Source organism: Mizuhopecten yessoensis, unplaced genomic scaffold (assembly GCF_002113885.1).
Source record: "Mizuhopecten yessoensis strain PY_sf001 unplaced genomic scaffold, ASM211388v2 scaffold3023, whole genome shotgun sequence".
In the NCBI taxonomy this organism is placed as follows: Eukaryota; Metazoa; Mollusca; class Bivalvia; order Pectinida; family Pectinidae; genus Mizuhopecten; species Mizuhopecten yessoensis.
Window position 1 is genome coordinate 311,052 of NW_018404837.1, and position 12,968 is coordinate 324,019.

Here is a 12,968-nt window from a genome sequence, read left to right on the forward strand (position 1 = left end):
ATACTAATAGATATAGTTTTTAAATTAACTCAAGGTCAGTCGATGCAAGGATATTATTATGTACATTGTATGTCTTGCCAGGAAACTCCGTCCTACACAGTCAAGGAATGAAGGATATTATTATGTACATGTATGTATTGCCAGGAAACTCCGTCCTAGTGCTGTCGTTCAAGTCAAATTGATTTTTTTTCTAGTCAGTGTATACATTTTTACACACAAACTTGTGCTAGAATTTTCTAGTCAGTATACATGTATATATATATGTGAATTTTAAATGTTATTTTTTTTCAAAGGATGTTATATAATTTGGATGTTATGGGTACAGATTCAATGGTGCTGCAGTTGAGTTCCAAATCAACTAGTAATTGAATCAAACCTGAATAGTTGGATAATCCCAACAATCTTTCTAGTCAGTCTAAATTGTACAATTTTTTTATGATATGATAGTTGGCAAGTGCTTTGATAATCGTACCTAATTACGTCCATTTATTATACATAATTATGCTGTACAAATGTTTTGTTGTGTTATTTAATTAGTACTTAATTAGCTACCTAATGAATAGCTAATGAGGTTTAAATAGTTTTGAAGTGCTCACNATAGATATAGTTTTTAAATTAACTCAAGGTCAGTCGATGCAAGGATATTATTATGTACATTGTATGTCTTGCCAGGAAACTCCGTCCTACACAGTCAAGGAATGAAGGATATTATTATGTACATGTATGTATTGCCAGGAAACTCCGTCCTAGTGCTGTCGTTCAAGTCAAATTGATTTTTTTTCTAGTCAGTGTATACATTTTTACACACAAACTTGTGCTAGAATTTTCTAGTCAGTATACATGTATATATATATGTGAATTTTAAATGTTATTTTTTTTCAAAGGATGTTATATAATTTGGATGTTATGGGTACAGATTCAATGGTGCTGCAGTTGAGTTCCAAATCAACTAGTAATTGAATCAAACCTGAAGAGTGCTTTGATAATCGTACCTAATTCCGTCCATTTATTATACATAATTATGCTGTACAAATGTTTTGTTGTGTTACTTAATTACTACTTAATTAGCTTTCTAATGAATAGCTAATGAGGTTTAAATAGTTTTGAAGTGCTCACGTTAAATAGTGTCATGGCTAGGTTACCGTTTATCATGGTCATAAAAATCCGTTTATCATGGTCATAAAAATTTACCGATAACAATTTTGAATTTTTTCATGGCCATGATTATACTCAAATATCATGGCCATGGATTGTTGCAGACAACCAATGAAAATGCTATGAAAATGTTAAAATTTGGGGTAAAAATTCATGGCACCATGAATATTTGACGTTGTCATGGCCATGAATGAAAGTTTTCTTGGTTCATGGCCATGATAGTTTCTTGGTTCATGGCCATGCAATTAATCAGTTCATTGCCATGATTTTCCCCTGCTGAAAATCATTGCCATGAAATGGATGGTGGCATCATGGCCATAAAAAAATATTTTCATTGATGCATTTTTCATCTTATTTTCATGGCTTTTTCATAACGATATAGAAAATAATGGCCATGAATATTTGACGTTTTCATTGACTTTTTCATGGGAGTTTTCATGGGTTGCATTTCATTGCTTTTTCATGGCATATGCTCCAGTAGTGTTAACCACTTGGCCACCGCGGCCCCCCTGGACTTGTTTTTTTCTTATTTGATGTGAAATGTAACAATAAGTTATTTTTTTTACACACTAAAACAGTTGATAGAGAAAGAATTCAGATATGTTTTAGAGAAAAATTGTTTCACCCACAGGAAACAGACTTTCGTATAAACAGATGAAGATATTTTAGTGCAATTCTCATTGCAGAGTTCTTTTACCCTCTTAAAAGCAAGAATCATTTTCGAGAACTGTTTCTTTTTTCTCAAACAGATGATGGGTCCATAAGAGTATAATGTATTAAACCTATCTTGATCAGGGGATTAAAGAACTGATGACTATCAATCAAGTATGCATGGAGATATCCGAGGAAACAACCTCCAGTTACTCCACAGGTACATGTATATTTTCTGTCTCAGGAGGTTACCCCAGTATAAACAGCTCTCATAAAAATTATAAAATATTAAAAAAAGAGTGTCAATTTAACTCCGAAATCCTGACCTCCAATAATATAAATGCATTCTGTGTTTGCCTCATTGTGGACATGGTTAGGCATGCTTAAGGCAGCCCATCATCAGAGCATAATATTTATAATACTATAGTTACTTGAAGTTTGATAGACATTCGAGGTCATAGGATTTGCAACGATAGATTATGAAGTCAACAATAACCAAAAGTACAGTCAAAAAGGTAACTTTGTGTTCAGTGATTTGATCATTATATGACAACAGAAAATATTTAAAAAAAAAGATACGGTGAATACATTCCTTTCGGTACTTGCAACTTAGTCTTATGTTCGTCCGATCATTTTGTAAATGTTACGTTATTGTATATTAAAAAGAACAAGAACAACAATTTATGAAAGAATTCTATTGATTTCAAGTTGAGTATATTCAATCATTTATTATGCATTCTGAACGTTCGAACAGTCAACAACAATTTGTTTAAAAACTAATGCACATTTGCAAAATACAAAATATCATACTAGTTTCTGAGCCTAAAGTTACAGTAAAATTGGTAAAAAAACAAATAGAAAACTGGTCTTATTCATTGTTCATACACTTGAGCATATCTGTTATATGTAAACGTAATATTAGGAAGAGTATTAGTCCGAATTATTCTGACGTTTTATCGTCTTTTTTTTTTATATCGGTCTGTCGTCGTTTAATCGACGACAAACCGATATAAAAAAGTCGATAAAACGTCAGAATAATTCGGACTAGAAGAGTATATAAGGTCCCAGAATTCTAGCTGTGACATATTTCAAAAACAAATTCTACAACATGCATGTGTTGGGATCAGGACAATACTTGATCCTTTTTATAATGTAAGTTGTGTTGATTTAAGGTATAACCACAAAAGTGCTATATGTCGGGCTAAACGTGACCTCTCACGGCTCTGATACATATACCACTGGCCTCTCTCCTGTAAAACAACTAAAGGTAAAGAAAATGTCTAAAACTTACAGGAATAGTTAAGATTATTTTTGATTTGACTTAAAATCAATCTGAAATATTTTTCTGCTGCTCAGATGATCCGAGAAATCATAAGAATTTGATCTTTCAAATCCCTTGCAGTGGCCTTTTCTTTGGTGGTGAGCCACCTGTGATACACAGTCAATAGATGTCTGTTTGGTGGTGAGCCACCTGTGATACACAGTCAATAGATGTCTGTTTGGTGGTGAGCCACCTGTGATACACAGTCAATAGATGTCTGTTTGGTGGTGAGCCACCTGTGATACACAGTCAATAGATGTCTGTTTGGTGGTGAGCCACCTGTGATACACAGTCAATAGATGTCTGTTTGGTGGTGAGCCACCTGTGATACACAGTCAATAGATGTCTGTTTGGTGGTGAGCCACCTGTGATACACAGTCAATAGATGTCTGTTTGGTGGTGAGCCACCTGTGATACACAGTCAATAGATGTCTGTTTGGTGGTGAGCCACCTGTGATACACAGTCAATAGATGTCTGTTTGGTGGTGAGCCACCTGTGATACACAGTCAATAGATGTCTGTTTGGTGGTGAGCCACCTGTGATACACAGTCAATAGATGTCTGTTTGGTGGTGAGCCACCTGTGATACACAGTCAATAGATGTCTGTTTGGTGGTGAGCCACCTGTGATACACAGTCAATAGATGTCTGTTTGGTGGTGAGCCACCTGTGATACACAGTCAATAGATGTCTGTTTGGTGGTGAGCCACCTGTGATACACAGTCAATAGATGTCTGTTTGGTGGTGAGCCACCTGTGATACACAGTCAATAGATGTCTGTTTGGTGGTGAGCCACCTGTGATACACAGTCAATAGATGTCTGTTTGGTGGTGAGCCACCTGTGATACACAGTCAATAGATGTCTGTTTGGTGGTGAGCCACCTGTGATACACAGTCAATAGATGTCTGTTTGGTGGTGAGCCACCTGTGATACACAGTCAATAGATGTCTGTTTGGTGGTGAGCCACCTGTGATACACAGTCAATAGATGTCTGTTTGGTGGTGAGCCACCTGTGATACACAGTCAATAGATGTCTGTTTGGTGGTGAGCCACCTGTGATACACAGTCAATAGATGTCTGTTTGGTGGTGAGCCACCTGTGATACACAGTCAATAGATGTCTGTTTGGTGGTGAGCCACCTGTGATACACAGTCAATAGATGTCTGTTTGGTGGTGAGCCACCTGTGATACACAGTCAATAGATGTCTGTTTGGTGGTGAGCCACCTGTGATACACAGTCAATAGATGTCTGTTTGGTGGTGAGCCACCTGTGATACACAGTCAATAGATGTCTGTTTGGTGGTGAGCCACCTGTGATACACAGTCAATAGATGTCTGTTTGGTGGTGAGCCACCTGTGATACACAGTCAATAGATGTCTGTTTGGTGGTGAGCCACCTGTGATACACAGTCAATAGATGTCTGTTTGGTGGTGAGCCACCTGTGATACACAGTCAATAGATGTCTGTTTGGTGGTGAGCCACCTGTGATACACAGTCAATAGATGTCTGTTTGGTGGTGAGCCACCTGTGATACACAGTCAATAGATGTCTGTTTGGTGGTGAGCCACCTGTGATACACAGTCAATAGATGTCTGTTTGGTGGTGAGCCACCTGTGATACACAGTCAATAGATGTCTGTTTGGTGGTGAGCCACCTGTGATACACAGTCAATAGATGTCTGTTTGGTGGTGAGCCACCTGTGATACACAGTCAATAGATGTCTGTTTGGTGGTGAGCCACCTGTGATACACAGTCAATAGATGTCTGTTTGGTGGTGAGCCACCTGTGATACACAGTCAATAGATGTCTGTTTGGTGGTGAGCCACCTGTGATACACAGTCAATAGATGTCTGTTTGGTGGTGAGCCACCTGTGATACACAGTCAATAGATGTCTGTTTGGTGGTGAGCCACCTGTGATACACAGTCAATAGATGTCTGTTTGGTGGTGAGCCACCTGTGATACACAGTCAATAGATGTCTGTTTGGTGGTGAGCCACCTGTGATACACAGTCAATAGATGTCTGTTTGGTGGTGAGCCACCTGTGATACACAGTCAATAGATGTCTGTTTGGTGGTGAGCCACCTGTGATACACAGTCAATAGATGTCTGTTTGGTGGTGAGCCACCTGTGATACACAGTCAATAGATGTCTGTTTGGTGGTGAGCCACCTGTGATACACAGTCAATAGATGTCTGTTTGGTGGTGAGCCACCTGTGATACACAGTCAATAGATGTCTGTTTGGTGGTGAGCCACCTGTGATACACAGTCAATAGATGTCTGTTTGGTGGTGAGCCACCTGTGATACACAGTCAATAGATGTCTGTTTGGTGGTGAGCCACCTGTGATACACAGTCAATAGATGTCTGTTTGGTGGTGAGCCACCTGTGATACACAGTCAATAGATGTCTGTTTGGTGGTGAGCCACCTGTGATACACAGTCAATAGATGTCTGTTTGGTGGTGAGCCACCTGTGATACACAGTCAATAGATGTCTGTTTGGTGGTGAGCCACCTGTGATACACAGTCAATAGATGTCTGTTTGGTGGTGAGCCACCTGTGATACACAGTCAATAGATGTCTGTTTGGTGGTGAGCCACCTGTGATACACAGTCAATAGATGTCTGTTTGGTGGTGAGCCACCTGTGATACACAGTCAATAGATGTCTGTTTGGTGGTGAGCCACCTGTGATACACAGTCAATAGATGTCTGTTTGGTGGTGAGCCACCTGTGATACACAGTCAATAGATGTCTGTTTGGTGGTGAGCCACCTGTGATACACAGTCAATAGATGTCTGTTTGGTGGTGAGCCACCTGTGATACACAGTCAATAGATGTCTGTTTGGTGGTGAGCCACCTGTGATACACAGTCAATAGATGTCTGTTTGGTGGTGAGCCACCTGTGATACACAGTCAATAGATGTCTGTTTGGTGGTGAGCCACCTGTGATACACAGTCAATAGATGTCTGTTTGGTGGTGAGCCACCTGTGATACACAGTCAATAGATGTCTGTTTGGTGGTGAGCCACCTGTGATACACAGTCAATAGATGTCTGTTTGGTGGTGAGCCACCTGTGATACACAGTCAATAGATGTCTGTTTGGTGGTGAGCCACCTGTGATACACAGTCAATAGATGTCTGTTTGGTGGTGAGCCACCTGTGATACACAGTCAATAGATGTCTGTTTGGTGGTGAGCCACCTGTGATACACAGTCAATAGATGTCTGTTTGGTGGTGAGCCACCTGTGATACACAGTCAATAGATGTCTGTTTGGTGGTGAGCCACCTGTGATACACAGTCAATAGATGTCTGTTTGGTGGTGAGCCACCTGTGATACACAGTCAATAGATGTCTGTTTGGTGGTGAGCCACCTGTGATACACAGTCAATAGATGTCTGTTTGGTGGTGAGCCACCTGTGATACACAGTCAATAGATGTCTGTTTGGTGGTGAGCCACCTGTGATACACAGTCAATAGATGTCTGTTTGGTGGTGAGCCACCTGTGATACACAGTCAATAGATGTCTGTTTGGTGGTGAGCCACCTGTGATACACAGTCAATAGATGTCTGTTTGGTGGTGAGCCACCTGTGATACACAGTCAATAGATGTCTGTTTGGTGGTGAGCCACCTGTGATACACAGTCAATAGATGTCTGTTTGGTGGTGAGCCACCTGTGATACACAGTCAATAGATGTCTGTTTGGTGGTGAGCCACCTGTGATACACAGTCAATAGATGTCTGTTTGGTGGTGAGCCACCTGTGATACACAGTCAATAGATGTCTGTTTGGTGGTGAGCCACCTGTGATACACAGTCAATAGATGTCTGTTTGGTGGTGAGCCACCTGTGATACACAGTCAATAGATGTCTGTTTGGTGGTGAGCCACCTGTGATACACAGTCAATAGATGTCTGTTTGGTGGTGAGCCACCTGTGATACACAGTCAATAGATGTCTGTTTGGTGGTGAGCCACCTGTGATACACAGTCAATAGATGTCTGTTTGGTGGTGAGCCACCTGTGATACACAGTCAATAGATGTCTGTTTGGTGGTGAGCCACCTGTGATACACAGTCAATAGATGTCTGTTTGGTGGTGAGCCACCTGTGATACACAGTCAATAGATGTCTGTTTGGTGGTGAGCCACCTGTGATACACAGTCAATAGATGTCTGTTTGGTGGTGAGCCACCTGTGATACACAGTCAATAGATGTCTGTTTGGTGGTGAGCCACCTGTGATACACAGTCAATAGATGTCTGTTTGGTGGTGAGCCACCTGTGATACACAGTCAATAGATGTCTGTTTGGTGGTGAGCCACCTGTGATACACAGTCAATAGATGTCTGTTTGGTGGTGAGCCACCTGTGATACACAGTCAATAGATGTCTGTTTGGTGGTGAGCCACCTGTGATACACAGTCAATAGATGTCTGTTTGGTGGTGAGCCACCTGTGATACACAGTCAATAGATGTCTGTTTGGTGGTGAGCCACCTGTGATACACAGTCAATAGATGTCTGTTTGGTGGTGAGCCACCTGTGATACACAGTCAATAGATGTCTGTTTGGTGGTGAGCCACCTGTGATACACAGTCAATAGATGTCTGTTTGGTGGTGAGCCACCTGTGATACACAGTCAATAGATGTCTGTTTGGTGGTGAGCCACCTGTGATACACAGTCAATAGATGTCTGTTTGGTGGTGAGCCACCTGTGATACACAGTCAATAGATGTCTGTTTGGTGGTGAGCCACCTGTGATACACAGTCAATAGATGTCTGTTTGGTGGTGAGCCACCTGTGATACACAGTCAATAGATGTCTGTTTGGTGGTGAGCCACCTGTGATACACAGTCAATAGATGTCTGTTTGGTGGTGAGCCACCTGTGATACACAGTCAATAGATGTCTGTTTGGTGGTGAGCCACCTGTGATACACAGTCAATAGATGTCTGTTTGGTGGTGAGCCACCTGTGATACACAGTCAATAGATGTCTGTTTGGTGGTGAGCCACCTGTGATACACAGTCAATAGATGTCTGTTTGGTGGTGAGCCACCTGTGATACACAGTCAATAGATGTCTGTTTGGTGGTGAGCCACCTGTGATACACAGTCAATAGATGTCTGTTTGGTGGTGAGCCACCTGTGATACACAGTCAATAGATGTCTGTTTGGTGGTGAGCCACCTGTGATACACAGTCAATAGATGTCTGTTTGGTGGTGAGCCACCTGTGATACACAGTCAATAGATGTCTGTTTGGTGGTGAGCCACCTGTGATACACAGTCAATAGATGTCTGTTTGGTGGTGAGCCACCTGTGATACACAGTCAATAGATGTCTGTTTGGTGGTGAGCCACCTGTGATACACAGTCAATAGATGTCTGTTTGGTGGTGAGCCACCTGTGATACACAGTCAATAGATGTCTGTTTGGTGGTGAGCCACCTGTGATACACAGTCAATAGATGTCTGTTTGGTGGTGAGCCACCTGTGATACACAGTCAATAGATGTCTGTTTGGTGGTGAGCCACCTGTGATACACAGTCAATAGATGTCTGTTTGGTGGTGAGCCACCTGTGATACACAGTCAATAGATGTCTGTTTGGTGGTGAGCCACCTGTGATACACAGTCAATAGATGTCTGTTTGGTGGTGAGCCACCTGTGATACACAGTCAATAGATGTCTGTTTGGTGGTGAGCCACCTGTGATACACAGTCAATAGATGTCTGTTTGGTGGTGAGCCACCTGTGATACACAGTCAATAGATGTCTGTTTGGTGGTGAGCCACCTGTGATACACAGTCAATAGATGTCTGTTTGGTGGTGAGCCACCTGTGATACACAGTCAATAGATGTCTGTTTGGTGGTGAGCCACCTGTGATACACAGTCAATAGATGTCTGTTTGGTGGTGAGCCACCTGTGATACACAGTCAATAGATGTCTGTTTGGTGGTGAGCCACCTGTGATACACAGTCAATAGATGTCTGTTTGGTGGTGAGCCACCTGTGATACACAGTCAATAGATGTCTGTTTGGTGGTGAGCCACCTGTGATACACAGTCAATAGATGTCTGTTTGGTGGTGAGCCACCTGTGATACACAGTCAATAGATGTCTGTTTGGTGGTGAGCCACCTGTGATACACAGTCAATAGATGTCTGTTTGGTGGTGAGCCACCTGTGATACACAGTCAATAGATGTCTGTTTGGTGGTGAGCCACCTGTGATACACAGTCAATAGATGTCTGTTTGGTGGTGAGTCACCTGTGATACAGTCAATAGATGTCTGTTGTCTATTACAAACATTCCACTATTTGGATGTTACATGGTCTGGACAAGATGCGAACGACTGGAGAAGTGAATGATTTATATTGATTAATTGTAACAGCTAACAACAGTATCATAGAAATATCTCATTCGTATTTTAACCATTCCTGTATATAAACAGTAACAAGTATTGCAGAGGTATACGTATCTGTTCCAACTGGATTTCCCCTGGTACATTATGCCGACTCTCACACCACCCTTATAATAAGATACAACCTATAATCAATTCAATTAATTTCTATAATATCTTTTCCCTCTTTCAAGTACAAAACTGTTAACCATAAAAACAATATCTTAAGTATTTACATGTACACATACATTATCGTAAAGTTCAATTCTACATTACACCGAGATTTATATAATCGTGCAAAAATGTCATCAAAAATTTAAGTCTTTGTATCCCAAGGGTTAATGTAACAATATTGTATATATCACATCGGATTATGATTTCTAAAAACGTTCGTTCTCTATTCCGTCTGCGTATTGCAGTTATCTTCTCTTGTGAGCAGGTATTGATTTGTTACGTCATTGGTTTGTGTGAGAAAATTACGTCGTTTTCTCAAAAATTGATGACGTTACTCTCACAAACAAATGATGTAACAATCAATCCCTGCTCACAAGAGCAGAAAACTCTGCAATACGCAAAGACGGAATATCTCGCTCAATGCCTAATATGGTAGAACACATATTAATCGTTTAAAACTTGGTCTGTAATACATCCCTCGTCATACACTTATGTTACAGTAACCTACAGGACCACCTTAATCTTGTCAATCATTATGTGCTAATTAATTTATACTTTTGATAGCTATATTTTCATTCAAACAAGAGGCCCATGGGCTTACAATAGCTCACCAGGTTTTTATCAAACTGATTAAGAACTATAAACCACACGATGAGAACATCACAAACCTGAATATTTGCATTCATGTAATTGCATGGAGACAATGCACCTGAAAATTTTATCATTATTCTGAATTAATATCTCCTAGTTCCTTAGAAGTTGTTTTAACTTTCAAATACTTGTGAGCAATGACCTTAAAAAGGATTCAAGTTGGCAAGTTATTGTGTATATATCACCACTAATTTTAATTTGCATCATAATTCTTTTGATGATGTCATTTGTCATTTTCAACAATTTATTTGAAAAATCTGATAGTCCTTCACTGCAGCAAGAAAGTGTAAGTGTTAAATAGTTGTTTGAAATTTTGGCACATATCACCTCTGTGACATTGAAAGTGAGTTAAAGGTCATTTCAACAACCTGATAGCATTCCATACCAGCAACATGCCAAATGTCATGACTCCTTAGACGTCATGCCAGCACATAAACATACAATGAACAACCTGTTTAACATATGGTTTTCATCTTATCAACAGTTCCTAGGTATGTGTCACTCTAGCAACTTTATTCTCTGATAGTGAATTTCGTTTTATCTAACAGATATATTTCCAAATCCACATGTAAACATTTCAAGTTCTTCAGCAGAAACTAGAAAGTTGCTTGAGTAATAAATATGTGCTATATATAGAACATGAGACCTTGACCTTGGCTATAACACCTTGAAACATAAACTCTTCCAGAAATTCCCATCATTGACTATTGTACAAAGTTTTATAAAAATCAATTTAGAAATGAAGTCACTATAAAGCTAACTTCATAGAGTGATGGTAACAAGGTGTGCCTACAAAATTAGAAAGTTTCACCTACAACCTTGACCTTTGACTTTGAACTCTGATAGAGTTCATCCTCTTGGAATTGCCAGTCCTTGTACAAAGTTTGAGTGAGATAGGATAAATAGTTTTTGCACTATCTTGGCAAGACCTGTATGAATGCGTCGCCATATATTCTTGAGCTAAAAATTATGTTATAATATAAACATGCATTAACAAAGCAAATAATTAACGCCATCACAGATCTTGTAACAACCAAATATTGAGTTTTGATACGCTCATGTACATTATTTAACCGAGAATCTTACAACCAAATAATTCAACATGGAGGGATTAAAAAATTGCATATAATGTAAACTACCTTTATAGCAGGCTCAAATATTAAGTATCATTTGTATATAAAAATATAAATGGTTGTATACATACAAAAAATATAGGTATCTGCAGTATAATATACATAATTGAATATATTTAAAGAATATTCCCACTGACTTTCCACAATATTTCACAATATGGAAAACAAAGGCCCAGGGGCCTTAATAGCTCACCTGGTATTTATTTTCAATCTAAAACCTGCTGAGCCAATACAGGTTTATTAAAGGAGTACAAGAAGGTTTAAGTACAAGTTGCAAAAAGAAAAACATGAAAATCTATTTCCCAAATTTGGCCCAGCCCTCTGCCCCAAGGGGGTCACATCCTCCATTTATACAAAATTTAGTCTGTCACTGGCTTCAGCCAGCAGGTGAACTAAAAATAAAGCAAATGAATGCATGTACAGTATATGTATGAAAGTATTGAAATGAAACGAGGAGAAACTACAAATTTTGAACCATTAAAAATTAAGTAATCCCATAGACATTGTCTCCTTTTGTCTATATTTACTTCATCTTGAACAATTAAAACCATAATCACTTAATTTTGAACCATTAAAACCATAATCACTTTATCTTGAACCATTAAATCATAATCACTTCATCTTGTCTTGAACCATTAAAACCAAAGTAAAAGATACTCAAGATTGTTTCTCCATTACAGGCAGATTTCATTTAACTGGTTTTACATAATGACAGTGCATGGCAAGCCAAGGTAAATCTGAGAACCCTTGGATTGGAAAGTAGACCCATCCTATATACCACCCAATGAAATATGTGGTTCTTATGCTTTAATAGATTACAATCCATTAGGATGAGATTTTCAAGTATTTAAAACACAATGGAATTTCTTCATAATTTAAAATTAATTGTATGCAATCATATTACTTACATATTAATTTTTAATGCACTTAACAAGAAACACATATCAATAATCCTTCAAACAATTGAAAGTCAGCAGGAAGCCATCTTCGTTTAGTCTATATATACTACAATACAGTGTATAACACACAATATAAAACGCTGTATAATATGAAAAAAAGTTCATGTAAAGGCAGACAGTATTTATTATTGGCACACATATTGTTTTGTAAAACAGACTTTAAGATGAACAGATTAAATGTATACTAATTATGAAGAGTGTTAAATATTATCTGAAATATCTTTATTGAAGAGTGCTGTTATCTATTTTAAAAAGAAATTGTTATCTTGATCAGCCATCAATGAACATTTGTTCTCGTTATACAAACAGACCCCCGGAACTGTCAGAGAGGTTAATGAGTTTCTGTGACATAACTATCAAATGTCCAGACACCCAGTGTTTACATGAGGTTTACAGGTTTTTTAAATTTCATCTTAAAGTCCATTTAATTACGCCCTATAAAACATTATTTTAATTAAATGATATCAAATATGAGCACTGCACAGATAGATTTCTCTAGATATGGTATGTTCATCGTATAAACCTTCCTCACACG